Source organism: Oreochromis aureus, linkage group 3 (assembly GCF_013358895.1).
Source record: "Oreochromis aureus strain Israel breed Guangdong linkage group 3, ZZ_aureus, whole genome shotgun sequence".
Classification (NCBI taxonomy): domain Eukaryota; kingdom Metazoa; phylum Chordata; class Actinopteri; order Cichliformes; family Cichlidae; genus Oreochromis; species Oreochromis aureus.
The window spans coordinates 108,669,816-108,697,544 of NC_052944.1; the positions used below are offsets into that span (position 1 = coordinate 108,669,816).

At 42.2% G+C, this 27,729-nt stretch overlaps 1 protein-coding gene and 1 long non-coding RNA gene across 2 annotated transcripts in view; one reads left to right on the forward strand and one right to left on the reverse strand.

Moving 5' to 3' along the window:
- The window catches only part of LOC116333949 (NACHT, LRR and PYD domains-containing protein 3-like), a 177,288-nt gene that overhangs the window by 86,787 nt on the left and 62,772 nt on the right, over nt 1–27,729 (reverse strand). The gene's annotated exons all lie outside the window — the stretch shown is intronic.
- Nucleotides 12,004–16,962, forward strand: LOC120438803. The gene is made up of 3 exons (XR_005612160.1): nt 12,004–12,071; nt 14,510–14,650; nt 16,904–16,962. It is a non-coding gene; the product is annotated as an uncharacterized LOC120438803 (long non-coding RNA).

A 27,729-nucleotide genomic window follows, 5' to 3' on the forward strand; every position in this document is an offset into this window, starting at 1 on the left:
GAATACAACATCAAAGATAAACTAAACTATATTATTAGTGACAATGCTGCCAATATGCGGAAAGCATTCACTGTGTGCTTCCCCACTGAGCAAGGTGAGGAACATGATGATGATGGTGATCATCTTGATGACCCAGAGCTCTGGCACGACTTAACCTTGGAAGATCAGGAAACAGTAGGTGCTGCTATGGCAAAGACACAGCGCCTGCAGTGTTTTGCGCACACACTTCAGCTGGTGGTGAGAGATGGTTTGTCAGAGACCAAAGTGGCATCTCCTTCACTTTCAAAGTTATCTAAGCTCAGCTCTCTACTGCACACAAGCACAACATTCAAACATGTGTTTGAAGCTGAATTTGGTGAACAGAAAGCGATCCCTGCTGCTGTAATCACAAGATGGAATTCAACACTGAGACAAGTAAAGGCAGTTCTCCAACGTGAACATCTAAAACTCTGTGCTGTTCTTGAAATGGCTGGGCACAAGGAGTTATTATTCACAACACGAGAGTGGAACCTGTTGAAGGAGATGGTGGACATCTTGAAGCCTTTTGGAGAAGCAACAGATTTGACACAAGGTGAGAAAATAGTCACGATCAGTGCTGTTGTTCCATCCGTGCTGTCCCTCAATCACCACCTTGAGAAACTGAAGCCTCAAGTCCGTTTCCTGAATGGTCTGGTCAGGAGCCTCCAAGCATCTTTGAACAAAAGATTTCTTGGAATCTTTATCAGTGTGCGAATGGCTAGAGCAGAAGATGGGATCACTGCCCCCTTTTCAGATCCAGTGTACCTTAAAGCAGCTGCTTTGGATCCAGCATTTTCTCTGTTGTGGGTGGAACACCATGTGTTGGGCAGTTGTGACATAAAGACAGAGGTGACACAAAAAGTTAAAGGTAAAGATTGAATATAGTGTATATTTTTTCTGTATTTTTTTGTCTAAAATTGTAATAAAGGCTCTTTTGCTGTTGTTAATTTGTTTTGCCAGATCTGATCCTGCAAGATGCAGCAGATCCTGCAAAGTCAGAGCAACGACTCCTGGTGAGGAACACCAAGAGGCCTGTGAAGATGGAGGACTCTTTGCTGCTTACTGTAAGAGGCAGAAGAAGGATGTGGGGAAGAGTCGAGCTCTACAGCTAAGTCACTACCTGGATATTGCTGATGGACAGAACGCCCTCTTGTTCTGGGCAATGAACATGCAGACTCTTCCTTCTCTGTTTCATGTGGCCACCAGAGTTTTGGCAGTACCTGCATGTAGTGCTCCTGTGGAGCGAGTTTTCAGCTATGGTGGCATCATTCTACGGCCTCATCGTGCACAAATGACTGACAGACTTTTGGCCAATTTGGTCTTTTGCAAATTTAATGCAGAATAGTTAACTGAAATAACTTAAAGTGCACATTCTTGCTCATAGTTCATTTATATATATATACACACATATGTAATGTTTTGTTTTGTTTTCTTTCCTCTGTCACTCACACATGGACACATACAAACACATGTTCACACCTGTTCACACAGAGACTAGATGAGAGAGAGAGGACAAGCTAATCACACTGCACTAAATTTACTGTGATGGCTCATTGTTTTGTACATAAGGAAATCTCAGCACTTTTTGTTTCAGCAGGAAGTTCTGCTTTTGCATTTTTCACTGAATGTTTATTCTGTGAATTTGTAATTGAGAGGAAGACTATTCTTGCAGCAAAGTTTAATTGAGCTGTACATTATAAAGGTGCAATTTCAGAATTAGTTGGTGCATATTTTGTAAGTTGCTTGTTTCATCAGATGATGAGATAAATACAGATTGAAAAAAGAACACATGGTCTATTATTTACATTTAACATATAACTGCAACATTGTTTAAAAAAAAGACTGAAAGAACTTGAAATTCAAAGTTTCAGACTTGGGACTTGACTTGAAAGTTGTCTGTCTTGGCTTAAGACTTGACTCTGACTTGAGGATAAAGACTTGAGACTTACTTGAGACTTGCAAAACAATGACCTGGTCCCACCACTGCTAGACACACACTAACTTGGAGTGTAACTCAACAATTCTGCGCCGGTGGGAGCTCCATCACTCTCCTAAATAGCTCCCCCGACCAGCCGAATCAGCTGCAGATGCGTGGCATGGGCCTTAGGTGTGGCCAGTCCTCCAGCAGAGCCACACCCATCAGGCCTGCAGGTGCAGCCACACCCGCAGACACACACATATACACACACACCCTGCCTATACGTACAACATGTGGAACACAGACATGACAGCATAGTGCAGAAGAAACGCACATTAAATAATAATAATAATGATAATACTAATAATAATAATAATAATAATAATAATAATAATAATAATAATAATAATAATAATGATAGTCCACACTGCTCACAGACCACGACTCCCCGGAACCGGGTCCGTGACAGTTTTAGCTGTTTGATTTAACCAGCTTTAAACTGAGATTCGTTTCTGCTAAAATACATTAATATTAAAAAGTCAATTCAGGATTTAATGAATCGATATTGCTTTATTTAAGCTACTCGTCTCTATCTGCCTGCATTTTCAAACGTACGTAAGCAAAGGAGAGGTGCCTCCCCTGACTATCTCTGATTGGTTTAGACCACAATATGGGCATAATGTGTGCCTATTGTTGACCACACGGGCTAGGTGCACCGGTGCGACCAAGGATATTTTTTTTTAGTTGCACCACTGAGACATTTGGTCACAAATGTGCCACTCTAGAGCCCTGCTAATGGAAGCATGTGTAGTGTAAACAGAATTGGTCCTATCACTGAACCCTGTGGAACCCGTAATTAAGCTCAGTGTGTGAAGAGCACTCTCCATTTACATGAACAAATTGGGGTCTATTAGATAGATATGACACAAACCACTGCAGTGCAGAACCTGTAATACCTACAGAATAGAATATTAGAGCGATTAGAGCACGATTCAGTTCTGCACATTACATCTGACACATGCTTTAGTCATGGAGGGAGAGGTAGAAATGTGTTTAAGTCTGTGAGACTTTGATATTACAGTCAAATACTCATATATATATATATATATCACTAAAAGTGACATTAAACTGTAGGAATCCATAGCAGCAACAACTCTGACCCACCCAGATGACTGTGATGTCAACCCAGTCAAAGGTTGAGGAAACAATTTTATTTGTTCAGCCTGTGAATTACAAATAAACAAATTCAAAACTTAGAGGTTGGTTCTGTTTAGGTGGGCAGTGTACAGTCAGCCTCCACAGTCTAATAAAGAGTTGCAGTGTGACCACTAATACTTTGGGCAGAGCAGACAGAAAAAAATAACAATGTAATTGGAAAAAAGAAAAAAAAGTTTTAATTTAATGTGATTTTTGATGCCGAGCATGTTAAACAGTAGTAGCCTGTTCAAAATGTTTACATGTACTGAAGACTTTCTGTTTTTTACTATGCAGGATCAGTTTGATCTCATCACCACATGAAGACATCATCTCAAAAAGTTTTCTCATCAGTTCAGGACCTCAACTGAGACCAAAGAAATAGAAGTTTGGAACAAGAATGACTGTTGGAGAAAAACATCCAAATAAGACAAACAGAACCATCTTACTGGTGGGAGAAACAGGAGCAGGAAAATCTACTCTGATCAACGCTCTGCTCAACTACACCATGGGAGTGAAGTGGAAGGATGAAGTCTGGTTTATGATCGTAGAGGAGGAGAGAAGAAGTCAGACATCAGATGTGATCGTGTACGAGATCTTTGGTTTTGAAGATGAAACTCTGCCCTACTCACTGACCATCATCAATACTCCTGGATATGGAGACACCAGAGGGATCGAACATGATGACATCATCAGTCACAGATTATTGGACTTGTTTCAGTCAGAGGATGGAGTCCATGAAGTTCATGGGTGACCGACTGAAGTATGTCTTTGATTCAGTGATGTCTCTGTTTGGAAAAAAATTGGAGAAAAACATTGTAGCTTTGATCACCCACTCAGATGGAAGAAGACCTGAAAATGCTTTTAAAGCGAAAATAAGAAGAATCAGCCAGTTTACTTCCTGTTTGATAACTGCCAGCATGAAGACCGAAGAGAGAAAAATTCAGTTTATAAAAATTTATGGGAACTTACACAAACAAACATGGATTGATGACAGACTTCTAATCCTCAAAAACTGATGAGAACAGTTGAAGTGTTAAATGAATAAGACTGAAAGCCTCCATCCAAAACCTGAAAGAGAGAATCAAGCTGGCTGAAGGGAAACAGAGAGAAATCAGAAACATGAAAGAAGCCCTGAAACAGACAGGAAATGAAATAGAAATTAAGAAAATATTGAGTCTTTCAGAAAATCTTGAAAATGAAATGAAACAGCTGACAGCCGAGAATTCCCAGTTCCTGGACGAGTCCTACCAACATGTTGTCAGACTAGAGCAGATCCCTCTGAAAGCTGATTCAGCATCCACTATTGTACACTTGGACTTTCTGATTGAGAAGATGAAGCAGAAAGGAGACACAGAGAAGGTCCAGAAACTGGAGGAGATGAAAAGGTGAGTGGACGAAGGAACCAAAGCACATGTTGGTACGAGCTTCATCAAACTCCATCAGCTATCAGAAACATTGATGATTGGGGAAACACACAAGTTACCTGGTGATAGTCACAGTTTAATATGGGCAGCTGCTGTTCAATATAACATCATCACAATATAGTGCACAAAATAAGTAAATGTAGTTTGTTTCTTGAGCTTAGAGCTGCTGGAACTTGTGATTCCCTCGGAGTGACTGACCCGAGTCGAAGATGATAAACAGGATTTAAAATGAGGAGCAATGGACACTGAGCAGCAGATCAGCCTACAAGAAACACATGATTTCATCCAGGTTCCTTAAGCTTGTATCCAATCTGACTCATCTAATGCTAAGTGCTTTATTTATCAGTGTGAGACGTGTATTTTGCCAAGGTCTTTAATCAAATATCAGATACACTGACAAACGGAGACAAACGTTCAATAAAAATGAGGACTCTGCAGAGCCAACATCTGGAACACAGAGAGTGAAAAACATGAACAAATGTAACCAGTTCACATAAAAACCAGTTAACATGGAACACTGGTTTGTCTGGTGTGGCAGCTTTTTACTAGTTGATAATTCACTGACAACCAAAACAAAATGAATACTGACACAAACTGACTCTGAGGCTGTTTCTCAATATGTGGACTTGTGTTCTACCATAAGTACCATCAAGCCAAGTACGCTCAAAATTCCCAGATGTGGTCTCGCTCCTCCTTTTTTATTGAGCATGCATCGGTGGCTTGTGTGGACTTGGTACAGCTAAATATCCCAGAATGCATTTTGTCCTAAACTCAGACGCGTCAATGGTGGAGGAGCGTGGCTAAAAACTTTTAAATATTACTCTTTCTGGGTCACAAAATAAACTTTTAAGATATTTCAGGTGATATTTCTTTGCAAACTCTTTGCAAACTCCTTTGACTATTTCAGGTGAGAATGTAGCTGTGTAAACTTCAAATATCTGCTCGATTTATCAAGACATCACATGTTTGCAAAAGTGCTCCCACCAGTGCGATATGTAGCCGGGGTTCAAGGCTCACTAGAGCCAGTGGGAACAGCGAACTCCCAGCACATCATTTTCAAACCCCCGCGGTCTTTGGCTACTCAGGTTAAACATGACATATAAGGTCACTAAGATAACTTAAAATGTTACTGTTTGGTTTATTTCAGTGTTTGATTTGTTCCTGAGTAAATCGGTTTGTTCAGCTTCATAACTGGACTATTTCATTTAGTACTGACGTCTTACTTGGAGAGCTGAGAGCTATGTTTTGAGTTTCACCCTGATGTAAAAGATAAAGATAAGATAAAGAAGAACTTTATTGTCATTGTAGTTATACAACGTAATTTGCTTGGTAGCTCACAGAGGCCAGCAGCAATAAAACAAGAAGCAGCATAGTAACATAATAACCATAGTAAACATAGTAAAAGTATAAAATATAAAGTAAAAAGAAGGCACTTAGCACAGTAAATACATAAATAATAGTATTTATACCATGGTAGTTTGAGCGCAAACAGTATAATATAATATAACATAACAGTATTTACAGTGTGGTAATTTAGTGCAAACATTAATGCCCAGTAAATGACTTTGTATATTAGCAGCAGACATGACATGGGGTACAGGAGAGAGAGGGAGAGTTAGCTATTGTGTGTTGGGGGAGGGGTGACACAGGCTGCAGCTCTGGGGAAAAAGATGTTCTTTAGTCTGTTTGTGCGGGTTCTGATTGGCCTATATCTCTTCCCTAATGGGAGGAGTACAAAAAGTCTGTTAGCATTGACCGTGTGGAGATTCAGGAGTCTGGTTCCCATGATCCCCTGCGCAGTTTGACGGTCTGGGTCAGAGTTCGACGGTTTTCTGCGGTGCAGCTGAAGTACCACACTGTGATGCAGTAATAGAGTGTCAAGAGATTTATTCTAAATGACACTTCTTCAGCTGAGAGTCTAAGAGTGAAGAGACACACACTGTAGATCTTTACTTGCAAGGGCGGTCACAGAACGCTCACAACAGAGTGGGGGCCCTGTGATCAGCGCTCTGTTCTTGCACTTGTCTTTATTTATATGCAAAAATAATACAACAGTGAATACGTCTATTCATAGGCAGAGGAAAGTTAGTGCGTAGGGAGTGAAGATAAGAGCGGTTTAGGTGTATGCATGTGTGTTGTGGGATACAGAAAGACACAGCCTCTCTTCTTGTTAGGGAGCGTCAGATAAAAGTGTCCAGCTCTCCTCTTCCTGCTTGTTCAGCTATTATCGCTGTGAGAAAGAATTTATAAAACAGTCTTGTAGTGGACAACAGTCTAAGTCATCAAAAGGTCAACATACAGTATTCTATCATATGCAAACTTATATCATTAAAAGCTTATACTGACTACCAGTACAATTTTCCATTGACATAGAGGATGCTCTCTATTGTGCTCCTGTAAAGGTTTACTAAGAGCTGGGTTGGCACATTTGATTTTTCAAGTTTTCTTAGGAAGAAAAGTCTCTGCTGTGCTTTCTTCACTAAGTGGGGTGTGTTAATAGTCCATGTGAGATCTTTTGTTATGTGTAGGCCCAGGAATTTAATGTCATTCACTCTCAACTTCCTCACCATTTATGTGGAGGGGTGGTTGTGTTGTTTTCTTGGCTCTTCTGTAGTCTACAACCATCTCCTTTGTTTTGGCAGTGTTCAGAACCAGCTCGTCGTTTCCACACCATCTGATTAGATGTTGGACGTCCTCTCTGTAGTGAAACTTGTTGTTGTCAGATATCCTTCTCACTATTGTAGTGTCATCACCAAACTTCACTATGGTGTTAGAAGAGGAGTGGAGGGGTTTGCAGTCATGTTTGAATAGAGTGAAAAGAGCTGCACTGAGAACGCAGCCCTGTGGTACTCCTGTGTTAATGGTGATAGCAGATGATGTAAGGCTGCCCACCCTGACTTTCTGTGGCCTGTTTGTGAGGAAATCCAAGATCCATGAGCAAAGTGTGCTGGTTAGTCCCAGGTCATTCAACTTGTTTACAAGTTTGTAGGGCACAATGGTGTTAAATGGCGAGCTGAAGTCTAAAATACACATATAGCACACAAATAGCATCCTAACATATGTATTGGGATGCTCCAGATGAGTAAGGCTGGTGTGAAGTGTGACTGAGACTGCATCCTCTGTGGATCTGTTCCTGCAGTAAGCAAAACTGTAGGCTGTCCAGGTCAGCAGGGATGTTGGCCTTGATGTGTGAAAGAACAAGTGTCTCAAAACACTTCATGATCATTGGTGTCAGAGCGACCGGGCGACAGTCATTCAGACATTTTACTGACTGTCTTTTGGCACAGGAATGATGGTAGTTGATGTGAGGCATGTTGGGACTGCAGCCTGCTGCAGAGACAGATTGAAGACGTTGGTGAACACCCCGCCAGTTGGTCGGCACATGACTTCAGCGTGCGTCCTGAACTCTGTCTGGTCCTTTCATGATCTGTTCTTGTTTAAACAGCTGACTCTTGTTGAGATGAAATTATCTGAAGTGCCTCAATTCTCTGCTTTATATGAACTAAAATGCCACATAACCATATATTGCAGTATTAAGTGGACACGGCCCTGAAAATAAAGGCATTAGACGACGTGTCCTTGGGGGGTAGAAGGCTGTAGACTCTCGCTTGCCTGGGAGATAACAGGGGAGCATCTTCTAGTGGAAAGTTACTGACACACTGTTGTTTAGACTAGAATGAGAAAGCTGGTAATAAAAACACCTGTCACCATTTTGAGTTCGGCGGCACCGTGTCATGCAGGACACATGTCCCTTCTAGAAATAATTTTGTGAGAATAAAGTGTGAATTGGTCGACTGAGCAGTGTTTTGTCTTCCATCGGATGAAGAATCAAAAGAACTCGGTGAAGTGTTGATATTTAACACTCTAAATTAAATCTAACAATAAAAATATTGGCATTTAACAGGAAACATTTTCAGCGGGAGCAGAAACAGTGTGTTAATACGTGGAGATCCTGAATGCTGCTCTAAAAATGATCAGATTATATGTTCAATATTTGTTCAGTTCTCTTCCAAACCCCTGCTGTCTATTGTCAGCTTGATTGTCTACTCAAATAAAAATCAAAGTCTTCTAACATCTGTTTGTTTTTATTCAGGCATACATGTGTAACAGGGTTTCTATGCTATTACTGCCACAAATGTCAGTGCAATGGGGGAAACAGCGCCCCCTGTTGGTGTGGCCGCTTAGTTGAGGCTGGCTGCAGAAATGACTGTCAGTCTGCTGAAGCTCCACCAGAGTGTGCTATGCGGAGTGGTGAAGCCATTTGTACTGACCCCACACTGTTATATTTCCACTCAGGAAATAAATCTGCACAGATTCTTTGTGTTCTTTAAAAATACAACAACGCAGAGCTGAGGAGTTTATTTGGGCCTGTTACAGTCGGGCGAAGCACAAACTGGTTACACATGTGATCACTTTTTTGTGTGAACCTTTGAAGTACTGACTAGTGTAACTGAATATTGAGAAAGAACCGCATCAGTAAATCCAGAAGCTTTTTACTATCTAAAGAAGTCTTTGTGCTGCTGCAGACGGCAGTAAATCTGACCCTAAATGTTTCTTTCAAACTCAAAGCTGATGTTTCACAGGCTGCTCTCCTTTGAATGACCTGCAGAAATCAGCAGGGTTACAACATGTGCTGAATGAAGATTCAATGAAGAGGTTACTGCTAGAAGACACGAGGTTCAAATGCAGCCTGTGTTTGAAGCAGAAAGGAGACGCCTGCTGGAGCAGCTGGAGTCCTACAGACACTCTTCACTACACAAACACCTCCTACAACATCCACTCTGACTGCTGTGTTTGTGGAAACACTCCAACACACACCGATTCACATATGAACATGTGTGTGAAACAGAGCTGAGCTGACATTAAACATGATGGAGGATTTATTCACAAACACACAACAACATTTACACACACATTACCTCTGCAGGACGACACACGCCTGATTTAATGGTTTTAATTTACTGCTGTTTCTGGACAAAGCAACACTTTGTTTCTATTCTGAGTTGGTTACTTTGTTTGTTGGATTTCAGTTGGTTTCTGCTTTAATTTATGTTAGCATCAAATGTTTTGACATGTTTCACTTCCTGTTTGCTGAAGTGGATTTTCAGCTGTTTCCAAACCAAAGGCTTGTTTTAAAGAGACAGTTTCACTGGGATTGAGGGAACAACGTGTTTGCAGTTTCTATCCAACAACATTAAGCAGTTAAAGAGTTCATGTTACTTACAGCTCAGCGCTCTGCAGCAGACACAGGCTGGATTTTAAAATGAATGGGACCATCTGCAGACCAGGTCCAGGAGGTCTTCCACAGATCCTGATCCTGTGATTTTCATCTGTTGCAGCCATAGAAGCTGATGAAGATTTCAAATATCTCCATCATCCCAAAGAAAGTGGTTTGCAGGCTGAGCATCAGGAGAAGGAAACTCCAAACTAGTCCAGTCATTTACAGTGTGCAGGAATATTGATGGTCCTACTGGGAGCAGCACCAGTTTAAATGTTCCACATGTTTTATAGGATAAAGGAATTCCTCTGGGTCAGTGGAAGAGAAGGCTGCAGATGAAGCTGGTTACAGCTCAGATACCAAACACATGGACTCAATCATTAGATAGATTTAGATTATATTAGGTGAAACTTTATTTATCCCTCGGGTGGTCCTGTTTAAAGGGAGGTTTTCCTTCCCACTATCGCCAAAGTGCTTGCTCATAGGGGGTCATAAGATTGTTGGGTTTTTCTCTGTATCTACTGTAAAATATAAAGCGCCTTGAGTCGAATGCTGTTGTGATTTGGTGATATATAAATAAAAGTGAATTGAATACTGAACATGTCACATGGCACACCTTAAACACCATGTGATCCACTCTCAGTGTTGCGACTTCTATCCACAAATAAAACTGGCTCAGTTGGTTTAAGCTTTGACTTGTCTCCAATAAGCCAAACTGAGCACCACTTGTGTTTGTGTATTTATTTCAAAACACAAATAAACTTTTCGCTTTCATTTAAACCAAAAAGCACATCTATGAACTTATATCATTTGAGAATAGGACCACACCCTCATGCAATCACCTGAGGTGCAGGAAAATCTAAACACCTACGCTACCATTACAAAGAAACAAAACATAAAGATTCACTTTGGCTCTTACACTCAGTCTGCACTTTTATTCATTACTTCACTGCTGCTTAACACCGAGAAGACTAAGGAGCTCATCGTGGACTACAGGAGGAATGCTGACCCACATCCACCCATCCACATTAAGGGGACGGCTGTGGAGCGTGTGAGCAGCTTCAAGTTCCTGGGAGTCCACATCTCCGAGGATCTCACCTGGACGACCAACTGCTCCAAGCTGGTCAAGAAGGCTCACCAGCGCCTCTTCTTCTTGAGGACTCTGAGGAAGAACCACCTGTCCTCAGACATCCTGGTGAACTTCTATCGCTGCACCATCGAGAGCATCCTGACCAACTGTATAACAGTCTGGTACGGGAACTGCTCTGCCTCGGACCGGAAGGCGTTGCAGAGGGTCGTGAAAACTGCCCAGCGCATCGCCGGAGCACCACTTCCTGCCATAAAGGACATCTACAGGAAGCGGTGTCTGAAAAGGGCTGGGAAAATCATCAGAGACCCCAGTCACCCATCACATGGACTCTTCACCCTCCTGCCCTCTGGGAGGCGCTACAGGAGCCTCCGGACTAAGACCACCAGGTACCGGAACAGCTTCTTCCCCACAGCTGTCAGACTCCTGAACTCTGCCTCCTGACATCTGACCCACGTTAAACTCATGGACTGAACATACACACACCCACAACCACTAGCACTTTACCACTACTGTATAGTTCTGTGTAGATAATCATTCTGTACATACGATAATTTTAATCCCACAACTGTTTATAACTTACATAGTTCACATTCTGTATAACTGTATATCTCAGATTTCTGTATAGTTTTCATTTCATATTTATATCCTGTTCATAGCCTGTACATAGCTTGTACTCACTACAGCCTGTACATACTTATAGTTATAGAATATTCATAACATACTTCACACTGTGTACATTATAACATACCATAATAGACCCATTTCTGTAATATACTTACACATCTCTATTATTGCTAATATATATTGTAATATATCTATATCACGACTAAAGCACTTTCTGGATGGATGCAAACTGCATTTCGTTGCCCTGTACCTGTGACATGTGCAATGACAATAAAGTTGAATTCTATTCTATTCTATTCTATTCAACATGTTGAAATGAGCTTTGCAGAAACATCAGTTTGGTACTGAAATATTCAAATGCTGCAGGAAGGAGAACAACAAAGTGATGAAACATGTTTGTGTTTTAAACGGGAAAACTAAATCAGGACCTACAACAGGTTTAGGAATTTCCGAGGTTTATTAGAACGCAGCACAGTGTTTTGATGCTTCCGAGTGTCCTCAAACGCTGCATTAGGCTCAACGTTTACTTTCACTTTCCTGAACTTCGTGGAGTGGAGCTTGTTGTTGGTGTGTGAAGAAACTGTAAGTTTGCTTTGTTTCCTCCTTTAACTATGGGAATTTTGCTGTTTGTTCAGCTCATGTTTGATTTCTTTACACAACAAACTGTGTGTGTTCTTATTAAAGTCAGTGTGTAATGTTTTCCTGGCTAACATCAGCTGTGTGCAGCTTAGTTCAGCACAAATCTGCCGCTCCTTAGTTCACAGTAACGGAGTCACAGCTGGACCTACGATGCCTAGCGTGTCCACCATTCTGAGCTACGCTCGTGTTTGTGTACGTATAGAGATTGAGACATCAACGCTATAAATACAGGCCATTTACCATTCAAGGGTAAAACTGCAAAGGATTCTGGGACCGCGTGGCAAGCGGTACTAGCGCACGCAGGCTTTCAATTGAAATCAGTTACACAGCGATAAACCTCCCCACAAAGAATGGCAAGAAGCTGTTGTATTATTAACTGCAATAGCCACGGGAAGCTGATGGGTAAAGAGATCAGTTGTTATCAGATTATGTCGTTGAAGAGAAATTTTTTAAGCCATGTTTCCGAAGTAACAAACAGCCTTTCGAAGACCAAATATAACGTCCCAGAACACTCCAGCTCACATGTTAGTTTCGCTTCTGTTATTACCACGGTACATTGACAAAAACATATACTTTTATTCACAGGATAAAACAGTTGTTTTGTATCACTAATTGCCCAGTACGATTACAACATACAATATTATTGTCACTGCTACATTTCTGTAATGCTACCAGAAATTATTTCCACTACTAATTAATTACCGTTGAGTTTAAAGGTTATATTAATAAACGGTAAACGAATGTGTATTTATGAAGACGATTTGTGAGACTGGTAAACTTATGATACGTACGATGGTCTTTCGTTCTACACGGTGCATTTCAAGGTCCTGTACCCATCCGTCGGTAAACTGTACCTGGGGTTGCAGTGACCTGAAGTTACTAAAAACTTCATGAGTGTATGCACTCACTCCAAAAACCATATAATTATAAATATATAAATCTGAGCGTGGTGAAAGTTGGGCAGCACGCTAACGTCTTTTGTCCACTCTGTGTGCTCATAAGGGTCTGACCCTCTCACTCCTTTGATTTTTTCCTCGTATCTTTTCTCTGACTTTTCATCAAGTCTGTCTTTGTACGGACCAGCATTGTTTTCCTTCGTTTTGGGGGCAAAGAAAAACCAAGAAGGTATTGGAACCGGAGAATGAACGTTTTGCGGTGCTGCAAATGCTTGTGTTTGATGGCTTTGATTGTTTTGCCACTAGTACCCGGCATGCAATGCGCGAAAGTCACGAGGTCTGTCAATCTCTATAGGGCTTTGGAGTTGACGTCACGCCGCAATGCATTGTGGGAGCACAACGCCATTTTCGGGGTCTACGAATCAAAACAAACACACAGTGTTGGAATGACGACTGCAAGAAACAAGCTTAAAAGCAGCTCAAAAGAGAATGGACTGTATAGAGACCGATTGCATCCAGAGGGAACGCGGTGGTACTTGCAGAAAATAGCGTGCATTGGAAATGCACATACTTGGTCACATACTTGTCACTCGTGTCACTTCCAAGTCTCAGAGATTACTGGAGACAGAATCATAGAGGGTTAAAGCTGAGTAAATGCTGACACCAGACCACCACCATGATAAACTGAACAGCTACTGAATTTGAACAGGTCACAAACTGATGAGCAGTCAGGTTGCAGGTTTCTACCTGTTCATGTTTCTACAGTAGAATTACTTTGAAATGTCTTTGTGCTGGTTTCATCTTTGATTTGTGTTCACACATAAACACTCAGAGAAAGATCATATGTGTCAAGGAAAGGATCTGTGTTGGTGTGTGGGGCTGTAGCCTCAGCTTTATATTGTTAAATGGTGATTATGAGAGTGTTTCGGCTCATTTTACAGAGTAACATCAGTAATGTAATGCATTACTTTTAATAAAAATGTTCTGTGTATTATGTGTAATAATTACTTTTCTGATCAATGACCAACACTGATCACAACAAAGAGGAAATACATCTAACATGAACAAACATTGACCCACAAAATGCAGTTATTTTGCACAATTGTCTTTGATATGCTGCTCAGTGATGGTTTTCACTGTCAAAGCAGAGCTAGTGAGAGTCAGTAAAACCCACTATTGTGCCACTATGTGCCTCATCACAAGTAAGTCAGCACCCCTCTCTTTCCCTCGAAGGGTTTAAATATCTGGGACTCTCCACCATTTGGTTTTAGAACTGAAGAAGCTTCTCAGATGAAACATCTTCAAGAAACTTAAAGAAGTCTCTTTTCTTTTCAAGCTCCTTAGATAACCATGACCTGAATGACTGAGAACCTACAGACATGTTGACCTGGTTTCTAGGTTACATGACAGGTCAGAGGTCAGCGACTGTAACTCAGTTACTCCTGTTAATGTGAACTCACTGAGTGTTTGTGGTTTACCTCTCAGACTGACTGAAGTCCACAAGAAGCTGATGATGAAGGAAGAGGAGGACAAAGCAGAGTCTGCAGGATCCAGTTGTCCCTCTGTGAGGAGTGACAGGTCCAAAGATAGCAATCCATACTTCAGTGCTGAACCTGGACCAACGAGGTCAGAGAGCTGTGATGACTCCTTTACATGTTTGAGTTTCCTGGATAAATATGACCTGAAAAATCCTGAGATTTTCACAAAGAAAACAATGAAGCAACCAAGATCAAAATGTTAGACTTGGTCATTTGCTGTTTGAGGACTGTGATGCTCATATCTGTGGGGAAAGTGTGACCTGAGTGGGTTCATGTTTGTCTTTAAAGAACAGAGCTGCTCATCTTGAATAGACAGGTTGTTAAGAGACAAACAGCTAGAAAAAGCAGAGGAAAGGATATCAAGATTTATTTTCTTGATATTCTGAAAATAAATAGTAGAGCGTTCTTGATTGTGGAAAAAGTCATTTGGCCATTAAAAGAAAGAAGCATATGATTAGAGAATGGTAGTTTGTCAGCTGTGCAGTTGGAAGGAGTAAGTCCTGTTGTGGGAGTTTTCCATTTAATAAAGCCTGCAGACAAACGGTGAGTGGTAGCTAAGATCCTTTAATAAAAAAAACCCCGAAACCCAAGCTTGTTGTATAGAGAAAAGCCATTGCAGGGCAGACGATCGGCGGAGTCCCTCACTGAGCCTAGCGTGGCCCTCAGTTAAATACCTCTTACAGGAACAATAGGCAATAGACAGCTGTTTTCACACCTTTGGTCTTCCAGATGTGAAAAGTCATTGGGCTGTTGCCATGTCTCAGGCAAATAGAAAAAGTAAAACCGACGGTCTTTGAGGAGATCCTGGACAAGATGACCTTTGTTCGTGAGCGAACGGATGTTAAGCAGGCCGAAATTGACGCAAGTACTGTCAGACTGTGTGAGAGTGCTAGGCGACCTAGTCAGTTTAGCCAAAACATTGTGGTCAACAGCCCTGCCAGGGTTCTGTCGAGAGTGGCGAGAGGTGGACCAGAGAGATTGTAGTTGCTTAGAATTATCTTGATTAAAATACCATGGATGTAACCTCAGCAAGAGAGGAAAAAAATATCCGCATGGAGGTAAAGAACAGCAGGTGGTGGAGCAGCCAGGGAAAAGTGGAGTCGAAGGAGCTCATCAGCTGTGTATTGATGGATTTCAGTACAGGGTTGAAGGATTGATGACACAAGGATCCAGGTCCACACAGACAGTGCATAAATCTTGGGAGGCCACATCATGAACAGGAGCAGAGACACCGTATAGACACGAATAGAACAGGAATCCGTGGGAGGGAGTAGCTGGGATGCTGGGAGAGGATAGCAGTGAGTGGCGATAACAGTAACAGGAGCAAAGGGTAGCAAAACCAAGGGGGCAAGTAGCAGGTAACAAGGTACAAGTGGCAGGAGTAAAGCGATGAGTAGTGGGAGCAACTCGCGCAAGCATTCACTCGACCGAAACCAGAACACACATACTAAACATGAACTAAAGGTGAGTGGAAATACACCTAAACGCTAACACAATGCACCATCCTCAGGGGCTAAGAAATTAAATTAACTCACTATGACTGGCAAGAACTTCAAAATTACTAGATACTATACCAGAGGATTACTGTAGGATGCTGTGAACAAAAGCAGAACTGTGAAGCACTAATCTCGACTACAACAATTTCAGTAAAAGTCACATAACATGAAAACCTGAGTCACACTAGGAGTGTGGCAGCAGAGTCCAAAGGAAGAAAGGGGGAGGCAAGGCTTGGGGGGGAAGTAAGGTCCGCGTGAGGCTAAACCAGACCAAGTTCTCTCACTGTAAAGAACCTGGGTGGTGCTAAAAACAATGGCCACCAGGCCAAAGCAATGGTTTTGACTCGATCAGCGTTAACCCCGCCCCCTGAGTTTGATGGGTGAGTCTGACAGATAAAATTAATTCAAGATGAGAGCCAGACGCCAGGACTGCCAAAATGAAATAAATAAATATATCATTAAATAATTAATTAAATGTGTCAATAATTAATTAAAATGCGAAATACATAAATAATTAATTAAATGTGTCAATAATTAATTAATTACATGTGTCATAACTATTTATTTAATTAATTAATTCCAATATTAATTAATTATTGCCACATTTAATTAATTATGTAATGGTGTATTTAATTAATTCACTATGGCAGTCCTGGCATTCCATAGCATACAATTGGTGTCAGAAGTATCTTGCTATACTAAAATGATATGATTAAAATATGTGAATACATGGGATTAAACCACAGTCCATAAAAAAAATAACAACTAAAATTTAAACTAAAAAAAAAAAAACATTAAAAAGAAACATTTTAAAATTCCTGAAATTCTTCATGGTTCCTCCACAGAGTGGACCAGCAGAGCTCAGAGGTTCCCAGTGGTCAGTCTGCCCAGCAGCATCAAACAGACCTGAACTCCATATTTATGGTCTGTACATGTACAACAACTACTTTTACATCTGTTCACAGTCATCTCCATGCTGCTCGCTGTAGACCAGTGGATTGTCAGTGTGTCCAACATGGATCTGATGTTTGGCTCCATGATTTCAGTCTGATTGGCTCATTCATAAAGTATTCTGTTCCAGCTGCTGGAGGACAACATCATCACTTTTGTGAAGAACGAGCTGAAGAAGATCCAGAAGGTTCTGAGTCCAGATTACCCAGAATGCTTAGAGAGGCAGAGGGATGATGATGAGGAGAAGAGGAGCAGCAGAGAGGCATTTGTGAAGATCACAGTGGACTTCCTGAGGAGAATGAAGCAGGAGGAGCTGGCTGACAGTAAAACGATTTCTAAAAATATGTAATATGATGGATAATATTTACTAATGTCTCCAGACATGAAAAGCATGTGTTAAGTAATTTCTTATCATGCGTATTGTGTAAAACACAAACTTTTTGTTTTCATTTAGAAGTTTCTGCTGCCGCTTATCATCGTAGCCTTAAATATAGGCTGAAGAAGAAGTTCCAGTGTGTGTTTGAGGGGATCGCTAAAGCAGGAAGCCCAACCCTTCTGAATCAGATCTACACAGAGCTCTACATCACAGAGGGAGGGACTGCAGAGGTCAATGATGAACATGAGGTCAGACAGATTGAAACAGCATCCAGGAAACCACACAGACCTGAAACAACAATCAGACAAGAAGACATCTTTAAAGCCTCACCTGGAAGAGATGAACCAATCAGAACAGTGCTGACAAAGGGAGTGGCTGGCATTGGGAAAACAGTCCTAACACAGAAATACAGCCTGGACTGGGCTGAAGACAAAGCCAACCAGGACATCCAGTTCATATTTCCATTCACTTTCAGAGAGCTGAATGTGCTGAAAGAAGAAAAGTTCAGCTTGGTGGAACTTGTTCATCACTTCTTTACTGAAACCAAAGAAGCAGGAATCTGCAGCTTTGAAGACTTCCAGGTTGTGTTCATCTTTGATGGTCTGGATGAGTGTCGACTTCCTCTGGACTTCCACAAAACTACAATCCTAACTGACCCTAGAAAGTCCACCTCAGTGGATGTGCTGCTGATAAACCTCATCAGGGGGAAACTGCTTCCCTCTGCTCGCCTCTGGATAACCACACGACCTGCAGCAGCCAATCAGATCCCTCCTGACTGTGTTGGCATGGTGACAGAGGTCAGAGGGTTCACTGACCCACAGAAGGAGGAGTACTTCAAGAAGAAAGTGAGCAACGAGAAGCAGGCCAGCAGGATCATCTCCCACATCAAGACATCACGAAGCCTCCACATCATGTGCCACATCCCAGTCTTCTGCTGGATCACTGCTACAGTTCTGGAGGATGTGCTGGAAACCAGAGAGGGAGGGCAGCTGCCCAAGACCCTGACTGAGATGTACATCCACTTCCTGGTGGTTCAGGCCAAAGTGAAGAAGGTCAAGTATGATGGAGGAGCTGAGACAGATCCACACTGGAGTCCAGAGAGCAGGAAGATGATTGAGTCTCTGGGAAAACTGGCTTTTGATCAGCTGCAGAAAGGAAACCCAATCTTCTATGAATCAGACCTGACAGAGTGTGGCATCGATATCAGAGCAGCCTCAGTGTACTCAGGAGTGTTCACACAGATCTTTAAAGAGGAGAGAGGACTGTACCAGGACAAGGTGTTCTGCTTCATCCATCTGAGTGTTCAGGAGTTTCTGGCTGCTCTTCATGTCCATCTGACCTTCATCAACTCTGGGCTTAATCTGTTGGAAGAACAACAAACAACAACCACGTGGTCTGGCTTTTTAAAACGTAAAGAATCTCTCCATCAGAGTGCTGTTAACAAGGCCTTACAGAGTTCAAATGGACACCTGGACTTGTTCCTCCGCTTCCTCCTGGGTCTTTCATCGCAGACCAATCAGACTCTCCTACGAGGTCTGCTGACACAGACAGGAAGTAGCTCACAGACCAATCAGGAAACAGTCCAGTACATTAAGAAGAAGCTCAATGAGAGTCTGTCTGCAGAGAAAAGCATCAATCTGTTCCACTGTCTGAATGAACTGAATGATCGTTCTCTAGTGGAGGAGATCCAACAGTCCCTGAGATCAGGACGTCTCTCCACAGATAAACTGTCTCCTGCTCAGTGGTCAGCTCTGGTCTTCATCTTACTGTCATCAGAAAAAGATCTGGATGTGTTTGACCTGCAGAAATACTCTGCTTCAGAGGAGGCTCTTCTGTGGCTGGTGCCAGTTGTCAAAGCCTCCAACAAGGCTCTGTAAGTACATTTGCACTCTTGTGTTTAATTTATTGGTGAAATAAATTTAGTAATTTTTCCACTAGGCTTTCTATCTTTCTATGAATTCATATCCTAAAGTTTTGAATTTTTTTCCAATACAACTGAAACCTCTTTGATGGCTCAAGAACTCATCAGTGTACTCAAGACACTGAATCTAACATAAACTATGATCATCACTGCTGCTGTTGTGTTATCAGTCTTTGTTTAAACACCAGGGCTGTACGTGGCTAATGTTACAATACTTTATATTCACATACATGCTCCTAGATACATTTCTACTGCAGGTCTATTTTTAGTTGCAAATGTTAGTGAAACTCTTGCTTTTACATGCGTGGTGGATTTCATTACACAAAGCATTTGAATTACTCAGGGATTCATTGCATCCATAGAAATATCCATATGTGACCAAGTGGTCGGCGGGGTTATAAGCAAAGTAGTAAAATGACAACGCCACTCTAGGAAATACAAAATTGTTTAGAAATGAAATGTAATTTAAAAAACAACATTTGCACAGGTTCAGAAATGCACACTGAGGCCCGCTCAAATAGTAACACAACTTTATTTATTAATTTAAAATAAGACAACAATGACAGAGCACTGAATGCAGTGTCATCTAAAACTGTGTCCCAAATTACAATAAAAATAAACAGACAACTGGGCCTTACCAGCAGGGACAGACCAAAAAGAAAACCACAGAAAAACCCCCCCACTACAGTCTATTCACCCGGTGCTGTACAACAAAGGAAGTGTTGAAAACGACCCACCACCCGAGGTCCCACGGCCGCCGGTAGATCCTCAGTTCACTGAAATAAAAGCACAAGATATAGGAAAAGAAGGGAAATGGGCGTTTTGAAAACGCTCTCGAAAACGGATGCATTTGAAAACTCTGCTTTCGCGTCACAGTGTGGACAGCGAAAATGGAGACTTTGTAAAATGATGACGCATGTTAGTCATATGATGCAGTCATGTGACCAATTAAACTAAGATAGCGGAGGGCATTATACAGCAGTTGTTTTGTTTGCTCTCAATTCTGACAGCTCTATTAAAGATGAATATCAGTCTATACATGCTCCATATAGCTTTTCTTAAAATTCTTTAACTCTCACTCGCTTTTGCAACTTTGTACTTTTGTGTTATTCGCAGCAACAACTCCACCTCATTGTTAGTCCATTTAAAAAACTTAGTGCTTTTCCTTGACATTTCCTTAACCACGACGTTTTAAAGAGCCGGAAAGTGAAACCACAGACAGAAGTGAGGCAGGTCGAATCTTCTTACGTTTACCACATGGGCAGTACTGGAACGGAAGTGTTTTTGGCCATTTCAGTATGGACACGCAACTCTGTGAAAACGACTGAAAACGCTAGTGTGGACGCAGAGTGTTTTCAGACGAAAACACCGTTTTCAAATCTATCCAGGCTAGTGTGGATGTAGCCACAACCTGCAGCACAGTAGTACAAAGTATGGATGGCTGAATGGCTGCAACAACCAGAGTTTTACTTACCTTTGGTATTTCTTGATAGCACGAGAGTAATATTTACTGAACACAGGCATCTTCTTATATCTTTTCTGCCGTGAATGTCCGTGCTGTCCACACTTACATTTCAATATTAGGCTCTAAAATGTACAAATGGCTCTGAGAAGATTACATTTCTAATCACGAGTCAGAAAGCATGTTTCTACTACATTTACAGTGTGTTTTCATGTCTTCTGAAACAGAAGGTGGAACAGGTGGAGCTTACAAGGAGTAAGTGCTGATATAGAACGACAGTTGTGTTTTCATGAAGCTATTTAGATAACCATTAATTGTATTGCTGGGTTTTAAAAAAATGTTTCATTTGACTGATTTAATTAATTAATTTGTTTTTCAGACTGAGTCACTGTTACCTCTCAGAGAAAAGCTGTGATGCTCTGTCCTCAGTTCTCAACTCCCACTCCTCTTATCTGAAAGATCTGGACCTGAGTAACAATAACCTGCAGGATTCAGGCATGAAGCTTCTGTCTGCTGCACTGCGGAGTCCACATTGTATACTGGAAACTCTCAGGTCAGCATCCAAACATTCCCACTGCTGATCATTTAAAGTCTGAATGATATTATTCTATAAACAACCAAGCTTTCTGGAATTTGCAAGTGAGTATGTTTGTGAAGGTTCTCAGTCATCCAGGTCATCGTAGTCTAAGGAGCTTTGAAAGAAAGGCTTCTGGACTTCTTTAAGTTGCTTGAAGACGTTTCACCTCTCATCCAAGAAGCTTCTTCACTTCTAAGGTCAAATGGCGGAGGGTGCCAGATTTAAACCCAGTGGGAGTAACCCCCCAAAGAGGGACAAAAGGACCCCCTGATGATCCTCTACCTCACATGAGCCAAGGTGTAAAAATGGGTGTGGGTCACAATCAGCCAGGGTTTCAGGTGTGCTCATTGTGAAACCTGGCCCCACCCTATCATGTGATTTCCTGAGGTCAGATGGCCCAGGATGTGAGTCGCCATTAAGGCGTCTGGAAAGAGAACTCAAAACTGGATTATAGATGGCAGACAGTTGGTGTTGTAGGCCACCGCCTTTGTTCAAAGATGCTCGCTAACAGTGGACATAAATGGCTTCTTTCACTCCTCTTTCAAACCATCTGTCCTCTCTGTCCAAAATGTGAACATTGGCATCCTCGAAAGAGTGTCCTTTGTCCTTTAGATGCAGATGGACTGCTGAGTCTTCTGCCGTGAAGGTGGCTAGACCACCTCCACTGAAAGAGGAGTGTGTGTGACAAAAGAATTTCCCCCGGGATAAATACAGTTCATCTTATCTTATTTTATCTTATCTTATCTTATCTTAAAATGCCCTTAACAATCAGGGTTATCCTGTTGATTAAAGTCCAACACTGAGTTTTGTGGTCGCAAATTTTGAAGCCATCCTGATAACCTTCTCCCAACAACGATGTGGAGATCCAAATCCAATTAAAATCAAGACACTCAAAAAGATGCTCTGTAAAAGAGCAGAATTCTTGGAACAGAGTTTAATACACTGAATCGTATGAACAGCAGGAAAAATACATACAGACATTTAGCAAGAGAATTACATAGCAGAAAGCAAGCAAAGCAAAACCCCGGGGTGTACAGCCTTAAGCACAGACAGCAGAGCAACACAGAGACGGACAGGTAGCAGCAGCAGGAGGAAAAAGAGCTCTGGGGGTGTCCTCTGGTCCCCTAATATAGGGACCAGTATCCCCGCCCCCTGCTGCTGGGTAACTTTCCCACACGCCCAACACAGCTACAGCGGTCAGGTAGCGGCCAAGGTCTTGGCCAAAGGCCAGTCAGGACTCTGAGTACCCCTTCCTCTGGCTTATGACAACAGGTCATGACACGGTCAAAGGTCAGACATTAATCCTAATTATTAAATCTTATACAGCAAGTGGCACAATCTTATAACATATAATACAGAGGTTACATGCTTTCTCATATATAAAAACACTTCAGTTTGGGTTCAAAGTGTGTGTGTGTGTGTGTGTGTGTGTGTGTGTTGAGGATCTCTGTTACAATGTTACTGTTTTGGTTGTGCTGCATTAAAGACGTTGAGTGTGTATTAGGGAAGGTTACTTACCAGAGAGTAAATTATTCAAGAGAACTCTCCCCTTACATTAACTGCCCTGTTACTGTACCAACTTAATAAACCTCGGTGAAGCAAAAATGTCTTGTGCTTAAGACTCCACATGAAAGTTAAAATATATATGTTCAGTGCACATAGATATATAGTGTATATAGTTACATAGTTATACATATCACACAAAAATCCACCACAGTTTGTAAAAACACATTTGTCAATCATTATCTTTGGTATATAAGGAAAATGATTTAATAACGTCCTGCTAATACACAACATTTAATCATATTTCCTCATCACCCTCTTTTGTCTGACCATTTGAATCCCATTTGAATTTCCAATAAAGGACTCCACAGAGTTTGGTAAAAATAATGACAATAGATGTCATGACGACCAGTGTTGTTAGTCTAGGTCAAAAGATGACTCGTTGGACTGAAAATGAGCTTGTAGTTTGTCTGTTTTAATAATGTGACTAGAAAAAGGTGTGGTTGGACTTCGAATATGTCTATTTCTTTCCAACTTCACCTTTAAAAGTGAAGCTACGAGGCTTCTGGAATGAAAAACAATTTTTTTCAAGTCTTTTTCATATTTGTATGATAAAAGTACAACTTTAATGTCAAACATTCTGAGTTTTTTCTCTTGTTGTGTTTATTTGAAGCTGCTTCCTGTTGGCTTCAGCTTTTTGAAGTTTCCATTTTCTAAACTTCTACATTCTGAACCTTCTTCAGCTCTTAGTGGATTGTGAAACACTGAATGATTTCAAGCACACACTTTATCTAATAAACTTACATCTTTCATTCTTTATACAGATTGGGGAGCTGTGGTTTGTCAGACATCAGCTGTGATTATCTGGCAGCAGCGCTTAAGTACAACCCCTACCTTATGAGAGTCCTGGACCTGAGCTTCAACAAGCTGCGGGATTCAGGAGTGAAGCAGCTGTGTGTTCTTCTGGAGAATCCACGATGTCGATTTGAAACTCTGAGGTCAGTCACCATGCTTTAGTTGTGCTGAGATGAATATGATGTGAAAGTTGTGCCGACACTGCCGATCATAGCCAAACAGAGCCTTATACAGGAAGTCTTGTTCTATTCTTTTTAGAACTTTTTATCTCTGATCCTCTAAGTCATACTCAGTAGTTAATGCAGAGTTCTGGGCTGATATGGGTGAGGGGACTCGGGCAGCCTGACAGACTGTCCAGATGTCCATGTCTTCCCTGCATGTCCTGATACAAATAAACATAAGTAGCCTTTCAGGTCAGGTGTTATCAGTCACACCTGTTAGTGCAGCCCTTCTCTAGATTGTAGTGCTTGTTAAACTTCGATGGTTTTAGAAGCCTGGACCGCAGACTAAAGCAACCTATTAGAGGTACTTGCACTAACATAGATTAATACTCCGATTTACACCTATATTGTTTCACAAAGGATTAAAAAGTGAATGTACAGAGAGGGATGAGATATGCACTTCCAGCACTGGAGATGTGTTCCAGCTCAGTGTTCATGGAAATAATCTGGAGAGCAGGATTCCTTGATAAATGTTACATCTTCTTAAAGTTATAAAGCACAAGGAAAACCTTGAAACTGTCGATCTGATATCTAGTCAGCCAATCAGGTGTTTACATGACATTCACTGATCTTCAGCCCCACCTTATTATCAGTCTCTCTCTCTTTCACATTTGAATAATCTTCCATCGATTTCCATCCATCAATTTTCTTCCACTTATCCGGGGGAACACCAAGGCGTTCCCAGGCCAAGAGATATAATCTCTCCAGTGTGTCCTGGGTCTGCCCCGGGGCCTCCTCCTGATGGGACATGCACGGAAAACCTTGCCCAGGAGGCGCCCAGGGGGCATCCTTGTCAGATGCCCGAACCACCTCAACTGGCTCCTTTTGATGCGGAGCAGCAGTGGCTCTGAGCCCCTTCCGAATGACCGAATCTCTCACCCTATCACTAAGGACAAGGCCAGCCACCCTTCAGAGGAAACCCATTTCCGCCGCTTGTATACGCGATCTCGTTCTTTTGGTCAATACCCACAGCTCATGACCATAGGTGGGAGTAGGGGCGTAGATCGACCGGTAAATTGAGAGCTTCGCTTTTACACTCAGCTCCTTCTTCAGCACAACAGGCCGGTACAGCGTCCGCATCACTACAGCCGCTGCACCAATCCGTCTGTTGATCTCTCGCTCCCTTCTCCCATCACTCGTGAACAAAACCCCGAGATACTTAAACTCCTCCACTTGGGGCAGGGTCTCGTCCTTGACCTGGCGTTGGCACTCCACCCTTTTCCGGCTGAGGACCATGGCCTCAGATTTTGAGGTGCTGATTCTTATTCCCACCGCTTCACACTCGGCTGCGAACCGTTCCAAGGCGAGCTGGAGGCCATCACCTGACAAAGCCAACAGGATCACATTATCTCTGAAAAGCAGAGTTGGATCCTGAGACCACCAAAGTGGAAGCCTTCCGCCACTTGGCTGTGCCTAGAAATTCTGTCCATAAAAATTATTAACAGAATCGGTGACAAATGGCAGCCCTAGCAGAGACCATCAACCACAAGGAACGAGTCCGGCTTATTGCCAGCTATACAGACCAAGTTCTTGCAACGCTCGAGTATCCTCGAGAGTGTAAAGAGCTGATCCAGTGTTCCATGGCCAGGATGAAAACCGCATCCTGGCCTGTATCCGAGGTTTGACTAAAGGACGAACTCTCCTCTCCAGCACCCTGGTATAGACCTTCCCAGGGAAGCTGAGGAGTGTGATTCCCCTGTAGTTGGAACACACCCTCCACTCCCCTTTCTTAAAGATGGGGACCACCACCCCGGTCTGCCAGTCCAGGGGTACTGCCCCTGATCCCCACGCAACATTGCAGAGACGTGTCAACCAAGACAGCCCTACAACATCCAGAGCCTTCAGGAACTCGGGGCAGACCTCGTCCACCCCAGTGGCTCTGCCACCAATGAGTTGTTTAACTGCCTCAGTGACATCAGCCCCAGAGATTGGCACACATCCCCTTCATCCCCAGACTCTGTTTCTGCCACGGAAGACGTGCCACTGGGATTGAGGAGGTCCTCAAAATATTGCTTCCACCGCCTGATGATCGATTTTCTCTGTCGAAGTCAGCAGCACTCCACCCGTACTATACACAGTGCAAGTAGCGCACCGCTTTCCCCTCCTGAGTCACTTGATGGTTTGCCAGAATAACTTGGAGGCAGACCAAAAGTCTTTTTCCATGGCCTCTCTGAGCTCCTCCCACACTCAAGTTTTTGCTCCCGCCACCGCCCGTGCCACGTTCCGCTTGGCCTGTCGGTACCTATCAGCTGCCTCCGGAGTCCCACTGGCAAACCAGAGAGGTGACATTCCATGTCCCAATTGCCAGTCTTAGTAGCCGGGGATTGGTCTGCCAGGGCCTCTGCTCCTGGCTGCCGCCCGACTCACATAGCACCCGGGACCTACAGTGCCTCCTACGGGTGGTGGGCCTGCAGGAAGATGGGCCCATTTCCCTTTTTCAGGCTGTGCCTGGCCAGGCCCCATGGACTAAGGCGCGGACACCAGATGCTCACCCTCTGGCACCCTCTCCGGGCCTGGCTCCAGGGCGGGGCCTCAGTAACCCTATCCCGGGCCGGGTGAACTGTTCCCTTGATGGTCTTTTCATAGGGGTCTTTTGAATAACCTTCAATTCACATTTCAAGCAGTTCAGATTTCATCAGCACGTTCATTTTAGCATATCAATTTTAATCCAAACACCTTTCTCTTTAAAACTATGTTTGCCAATCACAGTATATTCAATACAATCCTCTTTTTCACTAAGCCATTGTGGCAAGGATGATGCATCATGGGTACAGAGGTTTGATTTGAGAGCCAACTTTATTCACACAGTGCAACTGCAGCTCTCAGCTGCAGGCCGCACAGATTCCTTGCCACCACACACCCCAACAACCCCGAATCCCCGTGTCTTTAACTCGGCGGGCGTGATTGCGGATGCCATTCAGGTGTGTCCACATGGCACCACAGACAGTTGCACACATTCAGTGCTCAGAGTGTCCTTTATGTGCTCTTATTTACTCACTCTCACTCTCATATGGCTGAACTCTGTCACTACACAGGCTGTCAGCTGACTTGAGTTAGGTCTGTCTCTAAAATCTTTATTTTATTACTTTCATTCTGATTCATCTTTTTAGCCAAACTTAAACATCTTTATATAGGATGCAACACAGACACCAGATTAGAGATGGCACGATACCACTTTTTTATGTCCGATACCGATACCGATATCATAAATTTGAGATGGCACGATACCACTTTTTTATGTCCGATACCGATATCATACATTTGGATATCTGCCGATACCGATATTAATCCGATATAGTGTGTTTTTTAATCAATAAAACTGTTTTTTTTAATATCTTGCTGCATTTTGTATAAGTTCATACTCAAGTTTAAATAAACAACAACACTAAAGCTATTCTGTTATACCTGTATGTAAAAAAAAAAAAAAAAAAAAAAAAAAAAATACACTGCGCCCAAAATATTTCATAGTTCAGCAACACTGATCAATCTAATAAACTTAAACCTACTCCATCCTCCCTATTCTGGTATTTTAAAGAGTACTTAGCAGAAATATTAAGCAACCTAACTAATAGGGTTGCAAACTCCCAGCAAAAAAAAAAAAAAGGGAACCACCCTCCACCTCATGATGCTTAATCGATGTAATCAACTTTAATTTGATGCAGTGTGAAAAAAAATGCACAGAATTAAATTATTTTTCAAGAATAATTAAATAGATTCAACATCTTTCTTCTACAGAATTGCAGACTGCACAGATGGTACCTTCTCAAAGGAAAAAGTACTATAGCTTACTAGGGTATATTAGACT